The 20,713-nt window shown below is 37.2% G+C and overlaps 1 pseudogene; it reads left to right on the forward strand.

The window, feature by feature from the left end:
- Positions 1-2,121: 2,121 nt before the first annotated feature.
- Positions 2,122-2,667, forward strand: LOC127092180 (ylmG homolog protein 2, chloroplastic-like; annotated as a pseudogene).
- The last annotated feature ends 18,046 nt before the right edge of the window (positions 2,668-20,713 follow it).

The following is a 20,713-nucleotide window of genomic DNA, read 5'->3' on the forward strand; positions in this document are numbered from 1 at the left end:
CATACTTGAACCTGCTCTGAAGAGTTTTTCCAATCTTTGTTCAATACCATTCAGGTCATGTATGAACCTGTTGTCGAGCTTTTATTCCGGGGTCATGTCATACTTGAACTTGCTCTGAAGAGTTTTTCCAATCTTTGTTCAATACCATTCAGGTCATGTATGAACCTGTTGTTGAGCTTTTACTCCGGGGTCAGGTCATACTTGAACTTGCTCTGAAGAGTTTTTCCAATCTTTGTTCAATACTATTCAGGTCATATATGAACCTGTTGTTGAGCTTTCATTCCGGGGTCAGGTCATACTTGAACCTGCTCTGAAGAGTTTTTCAAATTTTTGTTCAATACTATTCAGGTCATGTATGAACCTGTTGTTGAGCCTTTTATTCCAGTATCAGGTCATACTTGAACCTGTTCTGAAGATTCTTTCCTTTTGTTCAATACTATTCAGGTCATGCATGAACCTGTTGTTGAACCTTATTCCAGTATCAGATCATACTTGAACCTGTTCTGAAGATTCTTTCCTTTTGTTCAATACTATTCAGGTCATGTATGAACCTGTTGTTGAGCCTTTTATTCCAGTATCAGGTCATACTTGAACTTGTTCTGAAGATTCTTTCCTTTTGTTCAATACTATTCAGGTCATGCATGAACCTGTTGTTGAACCTTATTCCAGTATCAGGTCATACTTGAACCTGTTCTGAAGATTCTTTCCTTTTGTTCAATACTATTCAGGTCATGCATGAACCTGTTGTTGAGCTTTATTCCGGTGTCAGGTCATACTTGAACCTGTTCTGAAGATTCTTTCTATGTTTGTTCAATACTATTCAGGTCATGTATGAACCTGTTGTTGAGCTTTATTCCGGTGTCAGGTCATACATGAACCTGTTCTGAAGAGTTTTTCTCCATGATTATTCCCCAGCATTATCAGGTCATACATGAACCTGTTGTGGAAATTCTTGTATTCGGGCTTAGTAAGTCAAATTGTGAACTTACTCTCCTGTACTCTAAGTACTGCTTATCAAACTCCACTCAGATTACTCCCCAGAGTGTGTTTGACTCTCCAGCAGGATTGTTTTCCCCAGCAAGTTTGTTTTTTACCATTTGTCTGTCTCCTTGTGGACAACCAGCATTCCCCACAGATTGGTCTGTCTAGTAGCATCTCCTGTCAAGGGTCCACCATATCCCTAGCAGATAAAAATTACAAAAAAGAATCATGCATCCATGCATATCATATCATATCATATCATATCACATCATGTCATAGGGATTCAGGATCAAAATTCGGGTCTTCTCATTATTTAACCATCTCCCACTATGATCATATGAAGAGTGTCCTGCTTCATACTCTCTAGTTGAAGACGCTTAAATAGGGGCAACTGTCATACCCCGATTTTGGTCCTGAATTTTTTTCATTTTTTTCATTTTTTATTTGGCACTTGGCCTAAAGTTCATTTGCATACATTCATTCCCAAATCCATATTTGTGATAGACATTGGTTATTATTTAGCTTTTTGATCATGGTGCTTTATGATTACAAAATGGATCTTAGTTATTTGATTTTAATTTTCAATTTTAATTTAATTTCAAAGGAAATCTAATTCCAAATTTCAAGTTAATCTTAATTGTGTTTTACTAATGATTCAAACTCTAATTGATTTTAATTTCCAAATAAATGGTAGAGTTGATATCAAAGTAATTTTAACAAATTATAGACTAATTTGATTTTAATTGGTTTTATTTGGTTTTGGATTTTAAATTGACATTTAGATGAGTTTTAGACTATTTCAAAATAATCCCTATCCATTTCTACAACCACAAATTCATTTCATTCAAACCAAATTCAAACATTCATTACACCATTCAAATGTCCAAATAATCATTTCATTCATTAACAATCCAATTACTTTAGAATAACCATGTCAAAAAATAATAACCAAGCATGATCCCATAAACATGTCCATATGCATTGCATTACATGAGATTTGGCATTGTGTGAATCATTTTACATAAGCTAAATACTATGACAACTTATTACATCCTAATGACTAATACATATTACAATATTTGGTTGGAATTAAAAGGGAAATATGGAGAAAAATTCCACAACAGAAATAAAAGCTAGATAATGTTCACCCCTACATCCATTTCCACCACATTTCATCAATGTTCCAAGTTTCTCCACTCTCTCGCTTCTCAAAACCCTATCTTAAACAAACTAATCTCTCTTTCCTCTCAATTCCATGACACATGTTTCCAAATTAGGTGCAGTAACTACAGGAATAGGAGGTTGGTGAATAGTCATCACAATTTCGCGACTGTTTTACCTGGAGATTCAGTGGCTGGGTTAGTGGTGGCTAATGGACTTCAAAATTTCTTGAACCTTTACAATATTGTCATTGTTTGTAGGCTTGTTCTTACCTGGTTTCCCAATGCTCCTCCTGCTATCGTTACTCCTCTCAGCACCGTATGTGACCCGTATCTGAACGTATTCTGAGGGCTTGTTCCGCCTATTGGAGGATTGGATCTCTCTCTCATCCTAGCATTCCTTGTCCTGAATGCCTTCACCAGCACTGCTGCAGCACTCCCCGCTGAGCTTCCAATCACAGAACAAATGGGTGAGACAGCTTCAAGGGACAGATCTTGTCCTGGCCTCCGACATCCCAAACAGTGAAGCTAATGTTCTTGTACTCCACAGTCTCCACATTGAATACGGCAAACAATTGCTCCGTAATAAAGTGCATAATGCCGGAGGTTGTACACTTAGCTCCAAAACCTGTTCAGGTGTTACAGAATAGTTGAGCACCATTGGCTCTTGGCGACGTTGAGATTGAGATAACTGATAAATTGATTCCAGCAGTCGTCTTGAAATTCTACACGAATCCTGCCACAACTTGGATCGCATTTAGAAGCAGAAGTAATAAATCTCAAATATCGGTTTCATACTCGATCCTAACCAAGAGGTTCCAACATTTCTGATGATGAAAATGTCGAAAGTTTTGGACCTGTCACATTATTCCTCAAGGGTTAGGACCTTCCTGTCAAGAGTGAGGATAATAGATAAGTTCAATCCAAAATACAAGAAAGCTTCACACCACCTACCACAAGAGAACTCACACAGGAAAGGGAGAAAACAGTTTGAAACAACCTACAACCTTTTCCGATCAGAGCAACTTGGGCATGACCAATCGGTGATTGTAATGCAAATGCTTATTCTTCCAATGCTTGCACATGCTTTTCAAAACGGGCAAAAGTTGGGAAAATTGGGAATCTTGCAATTATGAAAACAATCATAACCCTGCAAGAGTTAAACCAAATCTACAAACAAAAGCCAAGCAATAACGGCATATCCAAACAAATTCAGCAGTGATGGAATTTGAAGAGATGAAAGTTAGAGCAGTGACGCGTGAAGATGTCAAAGCCAAGTAAAGTGAAATTATGGTTTTGTCCGCCGCAGGTTAATGGACGGAAAGGTTTGTTACAGCCTCTCGCATTGAACCCGAGAACCACCGCGATCCCGCTACTATTATGCTAGGAGCTTGCCCTTTCCTTTTGTCATAATTCAACTTATGCTCTGAGCTGTAATTGAACTTTTCTAAGAGAGAAGCTGAGAAACAGGAGTTGTCTCCAAGCCTGAAAGGTCCAGCATAACCTGCACGGTATCAAACTCAACAATCTTAGCATAAATTCACCGAGTCAATGATACACACGGTAGGCATAAATAAAAGCTTACAGATTATCTCCTTGGGATTCCCTGACCAGACTGAAATTGAATGTTACGACAATGCCAATTCCACAAGCACCATACAACCTGTTCATCAAAAACCAAGCCACCCAAAACCAATATCCTGTGTTCATCCCAAACCGTTTCGTTTTTGTTTCTACTCAACCGACACTGCTCTTGAGTTTTCACAAAAAATTCACTGCAGTAAAAAGAATAAGGTAATTAGCAAAGGCAGTAATTCAAGAAATGTCCCAAAAAAGGAATGAAGACAAATTTCAAAAAGAAAGTACGAACTCAGAATACCTTTTCGAATCTAGCATCAAGCAGGGCGATCCAATTCTGAGCACCAAAAAAGCACTTCCAGGAAATTCTTCTTTTGAACCTTAGGATACCAAATTAAAAACCCTAATCTGCAAATATAAAAGGGAAGGAAGCGAATCAGAGGGGAGAAGGAAAAAAAACCTAATAGAGAGGCGGAACAAAAATCTCAAAGACAAACCTGTGAGCTTCATCGTTGCCGTTGTCACCGCCGAAGGTGAGTTTTTTGTTTCAGCCAATGCTTTCTTACATGATTGAGTGAGATATGGGCGACTGGGAGTGAGAGTGTGAGAGAGATGAGTGGTCTAGTTGAGAGAAGTGAGCGAGGTTGAGCGATGGGTAAGCGATGATGGGCGATTTTGAGAGAAATTGTGAGAAAGATGCGATTTGGAGAGAGCGATTTCGTGAGGGGTTGGAGAGGGATTGAGGACGGTGAATAGTTCCTCTCACCATTTTCTTTTATTTATTTTATTTTCTTTCTATTTCTTAAACAGAGTAAATTTTGAAAAATCATTTAAAGTTTGTTTAAACTTCCTAAGTTTTAGTTAATATTAGTTAATAAATGTTTCCTCCTTTTCAATTCATATTCCCATTTTAAAAACCCAACAGCCAAGCGGCTGGGTTCAATTATTGGTAGTCCAACAGATTTTCTTTTTTTATTATTAGTTTTTTTATTTTAACTCTTTTTTAATTTATCTTGGTTTATATATCTAAATTAGGATTAAAATAATAACTAGTCATAGGTGGTTTGGTGGAGAGGGTTGATTTGTATGATCTTTAGTGGAGTGAGTTCAATACCCATGTGTAACATTTTATTTCTTTTAACATTTTTTTATGTTTATGTTTTATTATACTCATAGTTCCATTATTATTTAATAACACAAATCTGCCTTCTTTTAATTGCATCATTCATTCAAAACCATTTTAAATTATTAAAATCATACTTTTTCTCGATTCAATGTCGAGCCCATTTTTATACCCTTGTAAGTCGATTGCTTTTAAGCATCGCCACCAACCTCACATAGCTTACTCTTGGGCTTTCTTACAATGAGCCGGTTTCTCTTGCACTTACACTCATACTTTTGCATTATTTGTTGTTTGGGCCCGATTTAATTGTTTCATGATTTTGAATCCCCATTTAACAAGATGTACCCCACTCCCCCGATGTGTAATAATTTGGTACTGTTTTATTTCTTTATTACTTGACTGTTTAGTTAGGTACTAACACAAGAATAAAATCAACAATTTCAAAAAAAAATACAAAAATATGACTCGATCCAACGTCGAGTATTTTCTCAATAAACAAATCAATTCATTTCTCCCTCCTATTCCATTCCAGTTCTTTCAAACTTTCATCAAAAGCTTGACTCCACGTCAAGCCATTTTTCCTAATAAAAACTCAAAAAATATTAATTCATAATTAAGACCTTTTCAATAAAGATGGAAGTGGAACGTGGTGTATACCACGCACTCCTGAGACTAGGATTCGAGATGTATATCTCGCCAATCCTAGCTCTCGCCATCATCCAAATTTATCCACTTTGTTTTCTCTCAAACACTCATTCAAATTTCTCTTAAACGTCCACCAACGCTTGATCTAGGGTCAAGTCATTTTCACAACAAAAACCAAAATACCTAATTCTTACTTAACACTTTTCCAATAAAGGTGGAAATGGAACATGGTGTATACCATGCACTTCTGAGGTTAAGATTCGAGACGTATGCCTCGCCAATCTTAACTCTCGCCATCGTCTAAAATTGTCAATGTGGTTTCGTCAAACCCTTTCTCAATCAAATCTAAGATACCTAAATCTTATTTAACACTTTTTCAATAAAGGTGGAAATGGAACATGGTGTATACCATGCACTCCTGAGATTAAGATTCGAGACGTATGCCTCGCCAATCTTAACTCTCGCCATCGTCTAAAACTGTCAATGCGGTTTCTTCAAACCCTTTCTCAATCAAATTCCAAAATACTTAATTCCTATCTTAACCTCTTTCAATAAAGATGGAAATGGAACATGGTGTATACCGTGCACTCCTGAGGCTAGGATTCGAGATGTATATCTCGCTCATCCAAGTTCTCGCCATCACTCAAAATACATCCAACCAATCAAACTTTTTCTCGCCGCCGTGCGACTAATCAAAAACCTTCTTTCATAAATGAAAGGTATCTTGTCTTAAGGTGATGCAAAACAATGTTTCAGCCACGATTGTTGAGTAGAGATAAATGACGCTTTTCCGAATGTAGATTTATAAATCCGTTCGATGTGTGGTATGCGTCCATTCCTCATCTGTTTTGGGTAAAATGATGTTTTCGTCGATTAATACAATATAGATTTCGCTAAAAATCGACCAACAAACGAATATTTTTCTACCCAGAACTACGTAAGCCTTGATTTCTCTTTTGAGATACGTAGGAGCAGGATTTATAAATCTTGTCAGGCCCATTAATAAAAAACTTAGGTTTAGTCCTTTGTTAAAAAATCCAAAAACATTTCTTCTCTCTTATATTCTTTCTTTCCCACCTAATAAATTGAAAAGCCTAATATTTTAACTAACACTAACGCACACAACTAACTTAATGGTTCCCGTTGAGTACAACGGACGTGAGGGTGCTAATACCTTCCCCTTGCGTAATCGACTCCCGAACCCTAATTTGGTTGCGACGACCAATAATCATTGTCGTTTTGTTTTGGGTTTTATCGATATTTCCCCTTTCCTTTTTAGGAATAAATAAAGTTCGGTGGCGACTCTGTTCAGTCCATCATTGCGAGCGTGCGATCGCGCTTCGCTTTGAAGTCGTATCCCCATTTTTCGAGGTGCGACACACATGAATAATATCAACAAATAACAACAACTCATCAACATCTTAACATCATCGACATAACAACATAATTATCACGCAATCATATTACAACAATGCAACGATTCATCAACCAAACGTATAACCCAATATATTTATCAATACAGTAGGCATGTGAATATTATTAAAACATATTAACAATCAATACCATATTTTAGGTATGAGCATTATCTTTCTAACGCTTCAAACGCCACCAAAATCGGACTTACGAGTTAAAAGTTATGATCAAAACCGTGCACGAAGGCATTACTAAAAGTTGATGTTCATTAAATTTTCCAACATAATTTTCATCTTCTTCAACCCCCCGAACATCCATGAAATAATCTCCAAAATTATTTTATTCCTGAAACAAAGTTATAGCCTTCTGTTTCAGCTATCCAACGCTTCGAACGACACTTGATTTGGACTTACGGATCAGAAGTTATGACCAAAACGATTTCGACAATAAAACATAAAAACAGACCGCGAGTGTGACGGACAGCATGCAGAATTTTCCGCGGTTTTCACCGTTGGAGGACTTCCGGACCTCCGATTTCAATTCCGTAAAAAGCCAAACGTTCAGAAAATTATAACTCACACAATACTCCAAATATATAACGTTAATTTGCAATTTTAACACAATCAATCACCACAATCAAGCATAATCATCAAAACCTAACAATCCTAAAATCATGCAAATTAGGGATTTTAACCTAAACATACATCTACCCATTGACCCAATCATACTAATCCATAATGATAAGGATTCCCCCCCTTACCTCTTCAATTTGATGGAAACCCTAGCTTCTCTTTTGTTCTTCCCCTCTTCTCCTTACTTTTCCTCTTCTCTTTCTCTATTTCCTTCAATTATCAAATGAATCTTAATTCTCACTCTCCTCACCTCTTACTATTTATATTAGTATTCTAGTTGGGCTTAAATCATGACATCCATCTAATTTAATTACTAGGCCCAATAATACCTAATATTTAAATTTTTCTATTTAATTCAAATAAATTAAGCTAACATCATATATCCACTAAGTTAATTAATTCAATTATTCATGATATCTCCTATCAACTAAATAATTAATTAACACACCAAATTAATTAATATAATCAATTATTATATTACTTAACAACCAATTAATTAATTAACACTCCAATAAAATAAAATAAAATGTCCTAATAATAATATAAGAATTAATTACTAAAATTGGGTTGTTACAACTCTCCCCCACTTAAAAGATTTTCGTCCTCGAAAATTCACCTCAAACGAACAACTCCGGATACGATTCCCTCGTCTTATCCTCGAGTTCCCAAGTAATATTGTCATTGGTGACTCCTCCCCATATCACTTTCACCAAAGCAATTTCCTTACCACGAAGCTTCTTCACTTCTCGATCTTCTCTAATCTCGTCAAGAATGCCACACATAAGCTTCAACATACCAAGCTTAACACACGAAGACGTCGCTTAACATAACTAAACAACCTGGCCGAACGGACCGACCTGCTCTTATACCACTAATGTAACACATTAGTGACTATTGACCAACTGGTCGACCATGCTCTTATACCACTAATGTAACACATTAGTGACTATTGACCAACTGGTCGACCATGCTCTGATACCACTAATGTAACACCCTTTTTCTACCCCAAAATATTTAACATATAATCAGAGTAAATAAGCACGCATATAAACAAAAGGGCGTCACATCGACGTTCTCAAAAACTAAAAGCTTTCAAAAACCAACAATACACCTGGTCATTTAAAATAACACATCTCAATTATCATGAATATTCAAGCATATGCATTCGCAGCGGAAAATAAAGAATACTCATGTATTTCATAAAATGATCCATGTCCCATACCATGATCATCTCTCAACAATCATCTCAAGATAACATAACTCAAGTAATAACATACTGCATCTCCAATGAGATATGAGTTCGATACTACCAATCTACCCAGTGTTACATGACCAGAGCATTGACTCATTACCTAATCGTCAAACTAAAATACGGAAACCCTCCAGCAAATCTCGAGCGGGCTACCGTCCTCTTACTTCAGTGATACTACTCTGGAGTATCTGCACGATACCCATGTAAAGGTAACATTCAAACAGAAAGGGTGAGAATTCAAATCATTATGAAATAGCATAATAAGGCACAATGATTAAATCAACAATTAAAGGAATTCATCACACCTTGGATAATCATGTCAATAATATTAACCAACATTTATTTCACATGTTTCAAACATACATTAACACTCAAGAAGTTAATACTAAAATTCAATGCAATATTCTCAAATATACACATAATCACAATTATCACATAATCACATATTTCACCAAGTTAAGTATCCAAACATCACCAAATTCAATTACCACATCTCATACACACATCACAATCACAACCATGCAAACATTCAACTATCACATGACTCTAATGTGACTCAATGCAAGACATATGACTCCATGCATGTGGTACCATCTACTACCTCGCCTATTTCCATTAAGGATCAACGAGTGCTCATCTACCTCGCCTATTTCCAATTCAGGATCAACGAGTGCTACATCTACCTCACCTGTTTCCAATTAGGATCAATAAGTGCTACATCTACCTCACATATTTCCAATTAAGGATCAATGAGTGCTCATGTAAACCCACAGTTTCACCACTTCCACAATGAAGTCGACCATGCTATGAATGAATGCACACATACCAACACATATGCAATTAAGATCATCTCTGCCATCTTAACATTCCACATATCACCATAATTCAACTCTATGAATTATCCACCAATGGTACGTATACACATTCATAACAATATATCATCCACAATTACATATACACATTCATAACAATATATCATTCACAATCCACCAATGGTACATATACACATTCATAACAATATATCATTCATAATTATACATCACACCATTCATCATGCAATAACCAATTCATGTTACCACATGAATAATATCAACAAATAACAACAACTCATCAACATCTTAACATCATCGACATAACAACATAATTATCACGCAATCATATTACAACAATGCAACGATTCATCAACCATACGTATAACCCAATATATTTATCAATACAGTAGGCATGTGAATATTATTAAAACATATTAAAAATCAATACCATGTTTTAAGTATGAGCATTATCTTTCTAACTCTTCAAACGACACCAAAATCGGACTTACGAGTTAAAAGTTATGATCAAAACTGTGCACGAAGGCATTACTAAAAGTTGTTGTTCATTAAATTTTTCAACATAATTTTCATCTTCTTCAACCCCCAGAATTTCATGAAATAATCTCCAAAATTATTTTATTCCTGAAACAAAGTTATAGCCCTCTGTTTCAGCTATCCAACGCTTCGAACGGAACTCGATTTGGACTTACGGATCAGAAGTTATGACCAAAACGATTTCGACAATAAAACATAAAAACAGACCGCGAGTGTGACGGACAGCATGCAGAATTTTCCGCGGTTTTCACCGTTGGAGGACTTCCGGACCTCCGATTTCAATTCCGTAAAAAGCCAAACGTTCAGAAAATTATAACTCACACAATACTCCAAATATATAACGTTAATTTGCAGTTTTAACACAATCAATCACCACAATCAAGCATAATCATCAAAACCTAACAATCCTAAAATCATGCAAATTAGGGATTTTAACCTAAACATACATCTACCCATTGACCCAATCATACTAACTCATAAAAATAAGGATTCCCCCCCTTACCTCTTCAATTTGATGGAAACCCTAGCTTCTCTTTTGTTCTTCCCCTCTTCTCCTTACTTTTCCTCTTCTCTTTCTCTATTTCCTTCAATTATCAAATGAATCCTAATTCTCACTCTCCTCACCTCTTACTATTTATATTAGTATTCTAGTTGGGCTTAAATCATGACATCCATCTAATTTAATTACTAGGCCCAATAATACCTAATATTTAAATGTCTCTATTTAATTCAAATAAATTAAACTAACACCTTATATCCACTAAGTTAATTAATTCAATTATTAATGATATTTCCTATCAACTAAATAATTAATTAACACACCAAATTAATTAATATAATCGATTATTATACTACTTAACAATCAATTAATTAATTAACACTCCAATTAAATAAAATAAAATGTCCTGATAATAATATAAGAATTAATTACTAAAATTGGGTTGTTACAGTATGACCTCATGCAAACCAACAACTATGTCGGTGGATGCCAAACCTAAACTCACTATCTATTATGGATCTCCATACAAAGATCGTACACAGTATCGAAGATTAGAGGGGGCATTACAATATCTCACATTCATAAGACCATATATCTCATATGTTATACAACAAGTGTGCTTGCATATGCATGACTCAGAGTATGAACATATGACTGCTCTAAAACGCATTTTGTGATACATTCAAGGTACTATTGACCATGACCTACATCTATATAAATCTTATGTCTCTGGTTTCACATCCTACACGGATGCAGATTGGGATGGATGCCCCGATACAAGATGTTCCACCTCTAGATATTATATTTTTCCTAGGAGACAACATGATTTCATGGTCATTTAAGCGTCAACCAACCTTATCTCGTTCAAGTGCTGAAGTCGAATATAGAGAGGAGTTGCAAATGTTGTCACTGAATCTTGTAGGATCTGGAACCTTCTCTTAGAGCTACATTGCCTGATTCATAAGGCTACTTTAGTGCATTGTGTTCAAGAAAGAGTTGCACATGGACAAGTACGCGTCCTTCATGTTTCATCCTGCTATCAAATTGCAGACATCTTCACCAAAGGTCTTCCACGGATACTATTTGAGGATTTTTGATACAGTCTCAACATATGGCCACCTCCCGATTCGACTGCGGGTGTGTGTGTAAGACCCCAATTTTGGGCCCTAAGATCCCTCATGGCCCATATCATATCATATCATGGCCTCAAGGATCATTGCATGCCTTAGTTTCCCTCCTAGTGGGTAGGTTGCTTTGTGAGTGTGGTTCTTGATCACCAAGCATACTTTGCATTTGTATATCTTTGCTTTTCATATGTTTACTAACCAAAAAGTACAAAAATATTGTCAGTTTAACCTTGTTGCTTGCAGTTGAAGCAATCATCAGCAATTAGGTCAAAGACAGTCAACAGTCAGTCAAAGCAGTGGATGGTGGCCATTCTTGCAGAATTTTGACACCATGATCAATAATCAAGAGCTCATATATCTTGGGACATCATTTGGAATCAAGTTCTCAAGGAATCAGGGTTTGGAATTCATCAGAAATGCTTCAATCATCCAAAACCCTAGAAAAGTCAACAGAAAAGTCAAACTTGGTCAACTGTGGATTTAATCAGTGATTTGATGGATAGAATTGATTTGAAGGAGCTCATTCATGCTTATACAAGCCTCATATATCATGTCCAACCTCATCATGTAAGAAAATCAAGTAAAATCAGAAATTTCCCAAAATAGAAAGTGGACCTGTAATTTCAACTGCCAAAAATGGAAACTTCTTGATCCTCAACTTACATCATGATACAAGCTTCAAATGAATTTTTTCCCAACATGAAAGTTGAAGATCTTGTTCTCCCATTTTCAAAAAGTCCAAGAACTCCCAAATCCCATGTATGGTTTGCAAGATATGATCAATTCAATTTCAAAAATTTGCGAACTTCAACAAGCCATATCTCATGAACCATAAGGCCAAATTTGGTGGGGTTTTTTCCTACAAACCACATTTCATCTCCTCTTTCCAAAAATATAAATTTCATGAACCAAAACCTTGCCAATCAAAATGGCATTTTTTGGACTTGTTTCATTTAAATTCAAGTTTGACTCAAGTTTGACTTTTTGATTTAAACATTTTTGACACAATTGGCCATTTGGGACTTGTTCTAAATGATGTTTGCAACATGTTCCAAGCCTAAATTTGTGCTCATGCTGCTCTTATACCTCCATGTGCATATTTTGGAAATTAGCAAATGATGCATTTTGTTCCTTTTAAACAAAACAAGTTTACCACTCCATCAGCAAACTTAAAACAGCAAGAATATTGGTCATGTACAGCCTGTTTCCAAGCCCATTTTCGTGGCAGACCACACCTCCATATGCCTTTGGTACAAGATTAGCAAATTTACATTTTTTTACTTCATTTAAGCTAACCGAGCTTAGGACATGATTAAGCAACCTTAAACAGACCAATATAAAGTCATTTTCTGCACAAACAACCCTAGAGTTACAGCCACACACGACCAGAAAACCTTCATTCTCTCATTCTTGCATTTTTGCACTTTTGCAATTTCTGAGTAAAACCTTCAAAACCCTCGAGCACTCTTTGTATTTTTCATCACTTAGCCATCATTGTAAGTTCATTTTCAGCATGAAATCTCATCTGTAGTGCAGCATCGTGGTCTGGCTTCTCCAAGCATCTCCAATGGCAAATCAAGATTTGGAAGTTTCCAAGCATTCTTGAGCTGAAAGAGCTTCATCATCCATCATTCCAAAGCCTAAAGCACATCTGTTTCGAGCTTTGAAGGCCAAATAATCACTGCTACTCAACTGTGCTTCAATTTTGGTAACAGTTCGAATCTCATCATTTGCCAAACTATACTATGCTTAGGATAGGTCTTTGTATGCTCATTCCACTGCAACTTGTTTCATTCAAAATGGTTGTGCTATGGCTGAGAAATCCGGATTTACATTTTTTGTGCATAAACTTGTTTTTGCTCGATTCTTGGATGTTGGTGTGTTTTAATGATTATGCTTGCTGGATTCATGATGCTGGATGTTGGATATGTTGATTGCCATGCTCGATTTCTTGTTCTGGGCATTTTGATTTTCATGTTTTGAATGTTAGTGATGAAGCTTTGCTGTTGTGTTTAAACCCTATGAACCTGTCCAGAAATTCATGAGGATTTGTGTTTGTTCATGTTTGGTGTGTTGTTGATTGAATACTACTGTCATGTTGCCATGCTGTTTGTTGGAACTCTGTTGAATTTTCGATCGATGATGAACATGAATTTGATGCCATGGCTGTTGTATAAACCCTAAGGGTTTTTGAACCCAGAAACATGAAGCTGATTGGCTTGTTTACTGTTCCATTGGCAACAGCCAATGAGAACATTTCATTCCCCATGCCAAAACGCACCGTTTTGATTAATGATGGCCAGAATTACGACCATGCCACTCGGTCAACCATGGTTGACCTTCCTTTCATGTTATTTTGTTCTTTCATTCCAAATTATTCCTCAACTTGCAAAAATCATTTTCTAATCCATTTCAATTCCAAATTTCATGCCAATTTTTGCATAATGATCACATGAATGTCTATTATTTAATCATGATTTTTGCTGAATTTTTGATTGGCTGGATTTTAAATGGCTCTAGGGTTCTTAACATGTATGCTTATTTGACACCTTTGGCCATTCCTTTTGTGAAATGATGATGATGTATCCATTGCTTCTGAAATTTTTTTGTGGTGAAACTAGACTCATTCATCTTTGTTTTGATGTAAAGTTTGTGGATTTATCATTGGTGGTGTGTGAGTTATAATTTTTGAACTAGGGTGTGACAACTTGTGTCACACCAATGATGTGCATTTTATTGATTTTTGTTCACATGTCTCCTGGCCTCCAAATAACTTGAAATTTTGCATGAATGATCTCTTATATGTCTGGTTTGTGTATGAATTTTTCTGGAATTAATTATGCCATTTCCTATTTGTTTGAGAATTTTCTTCTCTGCCTAGTCAATTGTTGACTTTATATGATACATGTTGCCAAATCCTTTGTGAAATTCTCAAACCTTATTGTATGATCATAAAATTTCATATGTGCATACTAGACATCTTGAGCTTTGCATTGGTGTTAATCCCATCCATTTCTCATCTGTTTTCAATTTGTTATGATTTTTTGAAGTTGACCCATGTTTGTTGACCTTCATTGTGCACATTTGAAATTGTGTTGACTTCCTGATTTTATTTGACTATCTTCCCATGATCCAATTGAGCTGAAATTTAATATGCATGCTATTATATGGATTGTGATTGAGTATGATTTATTTCATAATTTTTGGAATTGGTTATGACTGCTTTTAAGCTTGGTCTTTCTGTTGACCCTTTGTATGCTTCATTTTGCCATGTTTGACTTCTTTGGTTTATGAAATGACATTGATGCATGATATGAGTGTGGATCCAATTGAGATAGCTTCTTAAATGTTTGAACATGAATTGGGTTGACTTTTCTTTGCTGTTTTGACCTTTTCTTTCATCTTTGACCCTAGGCTAGTCCTAGTGGTCTTTTGAGCTTACAATTGAGTTAATGTTTCAGGTTAAGCACCAATGCTTCAAAGATCATTCAAATTTGATTGAGTTGGATTATATATATCATGTGCTAACCCTTGTTTTGTAGGTGTGACTCATATAGTTGAGTCTTGTGCTTTGCACATTGGTCCCTCTGTGGTTGACTGTTGTTTATCCATTCCTTTTGTTTTAAACTGTTGAACTGTTTACTAATTGGTTTGATTTTTTCAGGTACTTTAGTTGCTTAAGTTCTTTGAACTTGCTTTGCTTTGCTATTTAGCAATTTGCTTTGAGGTAATCCCTCTTTCTTCATGTAGTCTGGAGACCCGGTCTGTTATTTGGCCGGGCAAACTGTCTGAAGTCCTCCTTAAGAGGCAATGCTTGTGTATGTTTAAAATTGTCCCAAGCAGGAAAAGTCCTTCAAGTAAGGCAATTGGTAGATCAAAGGGATAAGCAACCTATCCCCTACTATTCAGTGAGTCCTCTCCTTGCTCCCATTACATGGTTGTAGCATTGAGATAAAAACCCAAAATCTATCGAGTCAATAATGTGGAAAGAGCTCCATCTTTCTGAGCTCCCACACTTTCTTTGATGCTCTCCCTGATCAGGGATAGAAGCAATGAGGCACACCCCTCATCTCCTTTCATCTGCTTCACCTTAGCCCCTCAATGGCAAGGTTAAGAGCAACTCTGTGACCCTATTCCAGTTGGCCTTAGTGCCTAACCTCTTTGTGTGAGCCTCCTTGTTTGGCTATAGAGTGTGCTGATTGATATTCATTGATTGATTGATTGCTTCATATGCACCTGTTTGCTTATATGTGGTGCATTTATCATCATTAATTGCCATTAATGCACAATCATCTCATTTGTCTTTGTGATATTGTCATTGTTGTTTGCCCATTGAGGACAATTGTAAGTCCATCTCTTTGGCCATTGTTCCTATGATATGGAAGGATAGAGTGTAAGACCTCATTGGTCACTCATATCTTCTGTTGCTTGGTTTGTTTGTTGTGAGGATACAGTTATAAGTCCCTGTAAGTTGGCATCTGTTGTCCTGTGATCACAATTTGGTTTGTTTGATTGTATGTGAGGTTGCAGTTATAAGTCCCTGTAAGTTGGCATCTGCTTTTCCTGTGATCATAGTTTGTTTTATCTGTTTGTATGTGAGGTTGCAGTTATAAGTCCCTGTAAGTTGGTATCTGCTTTTCCTGTGATCATAATTTGTTTTATCTGTTTGTATGTGAGGTTGCAGTTATAAGTCCCTGTAAGTTGGCATTTGCTTTCCTATGATCATTGTTGCTTTTGTTCTTGTATGTGAGGATCCATTGTAAGTCCCTGTAATGTGGCATTGGTTTTCCTATGAGCATCTGTGGAGTTAACCTAAGTCCAGATAGGTTGGCAGTTGACTTCCATGTTTCATCTTTGTTTTCTTTTGAGGAGATTAGTGTAAGACCATTGAGTGGCCTCTGATATCCATTTCTGTTTTAGGAGACTGGTGTAAATCCATCTATTGGTATCCGGTATCCGCCTTTTACTTCTTTGTTTGAGGAGATTAGTGTAAGACCATTGAGTGGCATCTGATATCCAGTTTTATTTTAGGAGATTGGTATAAGCCCAGTGATTGGCATCCGATATCCGCTTTTGTTGACTTTCTTGTTTGATTGTTATTATCCATTGCTATTCCAAAGGACACACTTGAATCATCCCCTATATGATTTCAAGAAGTGAACCTTCTAAGAAGTTTTACAATCCATCTTCATCCATTCATCCTCATTATGTCCTAAACCTTTTCACACTTTGATTTCAACTTGACATAGATATTGTGCAAACATCTTCATGTTTTTCTAACTAAAAACCTGGACCCGAGTCCTTGACTTTTTTCAAACTCCATTTCATAATACTTCTTTGAATTAATCTTAATCATACTTTGACTCCATTTTCATAATCACAATCAATTAACTTCACTCATTCACTTGTTTTGGCTTTGTCCATTGTTAATCTTTTCATACATGAGCTATAGGTTTGATTTATCTTAGTGGTTGATGTTAATCTCACCTTCTGTCTTTAGTGATTGAATTGTAAGTCTTCCTTGCCTATTATAGGGTTAACCCCTCCCTGGCAAGTTGAAGCTGTTCTCACATGGTGGACTTTGTTGTTTGTATAAGGTTGAGTTTTCTCCCGTGGATAACGTAAGACCTTAGGGTTTGTGTTTAAAATTGAACCCAACTCACTTTTGGAAATCTTTTAGCCGAACTACGGCGTTTTGATCCTTGCCTTTGATGGAAGGTACGTAGGCAGCGGGTTCATCCGTTCAAACCCAATAACCCAATAAAAATTGTATACTCTTTTCTCATCATCCCAATCATGTTTGCACAATACTTATGTCATAGCAAATAACAATTTAGTACAACAAGTGTGAAAAGGGCTCCCTAGGAGTACCTAGGACGTAGTGGGTGCCTAACACCTTCCCATTGCGTAATTTACCCCTTACCCAGAATCTCTGATCTTTTTATTAGTTTTCTACGTGTAAAACTTCTTAGGCTTTTGTTCGCTTTTTAGCCAGTCCTTTGGATAAATAAAAGTGCGGTGGCGACTCGAAAATTCATTGTATACCTTGCTTATGATTTAATCGATAGATCATATAGCGACGAATACACCGCTACAGAAAAGTGGCGACTCTGCTGGGGAGCGAACCCAGAATCTCTGGTTGGTATTGCCTACTTTTCACCCTTGTTGTGCTATATTGTTATTTGTTATATGACATATTTTTGTACAATTTGGGATAACTGTATTGATTGTAATGTGTGAATTGCTTGATATACAATTGCTGTTTGCTTTGGTGATCTGTGAGATGAGTTCTATACCCGAACTCGAGTGCACTCTAGGATAGGAGAATGGCATAGTCTTGTTGACTGGTGTGGAGTATTCCTTAGCCAGTTGACTTGCGAGTCCATTCACTTGGTGGAGGTCATGTTGAATTAATAATGTCACACAAGTTATTTGTGGTTAGGCATTATTCTTTCAATCATGTTCCGCAGAAGCCAAGGACCTTAGTTTACCAAACCCATCTTGGCCTACTTTTAGGACCGTAGTGCGGAGGTCGTTCAGATGTCAGTTCTGATACGATTGTTACGCGATACTACACTCATAAGAGTTTCTCTTGAGAATATTCTTGGAATACGAGTATTCGTTCCTCCGATAATATTCGATAGATGGAACGATGATTATGGGAACCTCTGATAGAACATGTCTGGCAGGTTTAAACCCTAGTACACTCCCTTTGGGTGGTTCTTAACCGAGACTCCATGCTCGTGACTCTCAACAAACCCGTGATTCGTGGTTGAGTCGTTCAAACATTGTTAATATCAATGGATCCCGGATCAGGTGTAAAACCTAAATCCACCAAAGCGGCTGGTTGATATTAAGGATGTCTGAACCGGTTCATGTACCGTTAATATCAATGGAACTTGGGTGTCGATAAGGTGAAGACCTAAATCCACCAAAATGGATGATTGATATTAGGGATACAATGAGCTTTCCCACGACCTTTGTTTGGTGTGCTTTGCTTGATCCTTGAGTGTGTTTGTTGCATTCATGCATTCACGCATTCATCCGCATTCATGTCATCAAAAAAGAGAAAATTTTCAAGGAACTTAAAGGGTTATTTGCAAAATTTTCAGACATGGAAAGACCGAAAAGGTATACAAAGAAGTACAGCTTCAAGCAGCCCGATGTAAAAGAATTAAGGAATCTGACATCGTATGTATTAGATCCTTTGGGTTTCAAAGCTCGCTATGGGAAGCTTCTACCTCTGCTCACCACTCAGGTTGACGAAGGGTTGATGAGTACCTTGGCTCAGTTTTACGATCCTTTGCATCACTGCTTCTTATTTCCGGACTTCCAGCTACTGCCGACTTTGGAAGAATACTCTCACCTTATTGGGATTCCGATTCTGGATCAAGTGCCGTTCAGTGGCCTAGAGAGTATTCCATCTGCTCGAGAGATTTCCAGCCTGTTGCACATAGATGAAGATCTGATTAGAGCTAATCTGACTACCAAAGGCGGAATTCAGGGCTTTCCTTCCGAGTTCCTCATTGCCCAAGCTACCTTTTATGGGAAGGCCATGAGTGAGGATGCCTTTGAGGCTCTATTTGTGTTGCTCATCTATGGATTGGTGCTATTTCCCAACTTCGACAAGTTCGTGGACATGAACGCCATAAGGATTTTCTCAGTTCTTAATCCAGTTCCGACTTTGTTGGGCGATGCTTATGTCTCCATGCACCTGAGGAATATGAAGAATGGAGGAGTCATTGTCTGCTGTCTACCCCTGCTGTACAAGTGGTTTATTTCGCACTTGCCGCAGACAGTTGCTTTCAAGGAGAACAAGGGATGTCTACGGTGGTCTCAGAGACTCATGTCTCTCACCAATGATGATATCACCTGGTATGATCGCGTGTATGATACCGTTCAGATCATCGATTATTGTGGGGAATTCCCTAATGTGCCTCTTCTTGGTACATGTGGTGGGATTACCTACAATCCTATTCTTGCACGTCGTCAGCTTGGGTTCCCCCTGAAGGATAAACCTAATAACATTCTGTTAGAAGGTGTGTTCTTTCAGGAGGGTAAAGATCCCCAAGGCCTGAAAGCCAGATTTGTCCGTGCATGGCGCAGTATTCACAAGAAGAGTAGGAATGAATTGGGTCCAAAGAACTGCATTGCTTTGGAGCCATACACCTCTTGGGTCAGACAGAGAGCTGCCACTTACCTGATGCCATATGATTATCCAAGACCTACACTGTTGGATGTGGCTGGGCCTTCAACACTCCCTACCCAACGTGTAGAGGAGTTGAGAGAAGAAGACCTTTCGCGTGCTTGGATCCGCGAGAGAGAGGAATTGCTGCAGCAGCTCAAGGAGAAGGACGCTATGATTGAATTTCTCGAGCACCGGGTGATCGATGATCCGAACGACACTTGGACTTCTCTGCTTCCTCAGTCATCCAAATTCTGGAAGAGGAAGTATGATCGACTTGCAAAAGAGAAAGCTGATATGGAGGCTGCCTATGAGAGAGAGATCAAGAAGTTGTGCACTTCTCGTCTTCCAGCATCCCGAGCTAATAGGGATCCATAGGATGTCATTTACCTTTTCTCTTTGTAATAATCAAAAATGTTGTATTTCTTTGTCTTAATATTTTGAATGAAATATTTTCCATGAGCAATTAAAATGTTTAAATATTCAAAATATTGCAAACAATACCCTAAGGGTTCCTTGAAAACACAGCATTTGCACAAGCATTTCATGCATCATTCTTGCATAAACAGGTACCCTTTGTTTCTGGTCTTCTGGTTCTAACCTCTGTTCTTCATTTATTTTGAAGACAAGCTGACTCACCGGTATTATACCAGAGCCAACTCTGCCAGATTGATGGATCATCCTGAGCAAGAGAGCTGTGAACTCAGAGAGATATTTTCCAGACCAAGTGCTTTTAATGGATTTATTCCTG

The sequence above is a fragment of the Lathyrus oleraceus genome, chromosome 1 (genome assembly GCF_024323335.1).
Source record: "Lathyrus oleraceus cultivar Zhongwan6 chromosome 1, CAAS_Psat_ZW6_1.0, whole genome shotgun sequence".
NCBI lineage: Eukaryota > Viridiplantae > Streptophyta > Magnoliopsida > Fabales > Fabaceae > Lathyrus > Lathyrus oleraceus.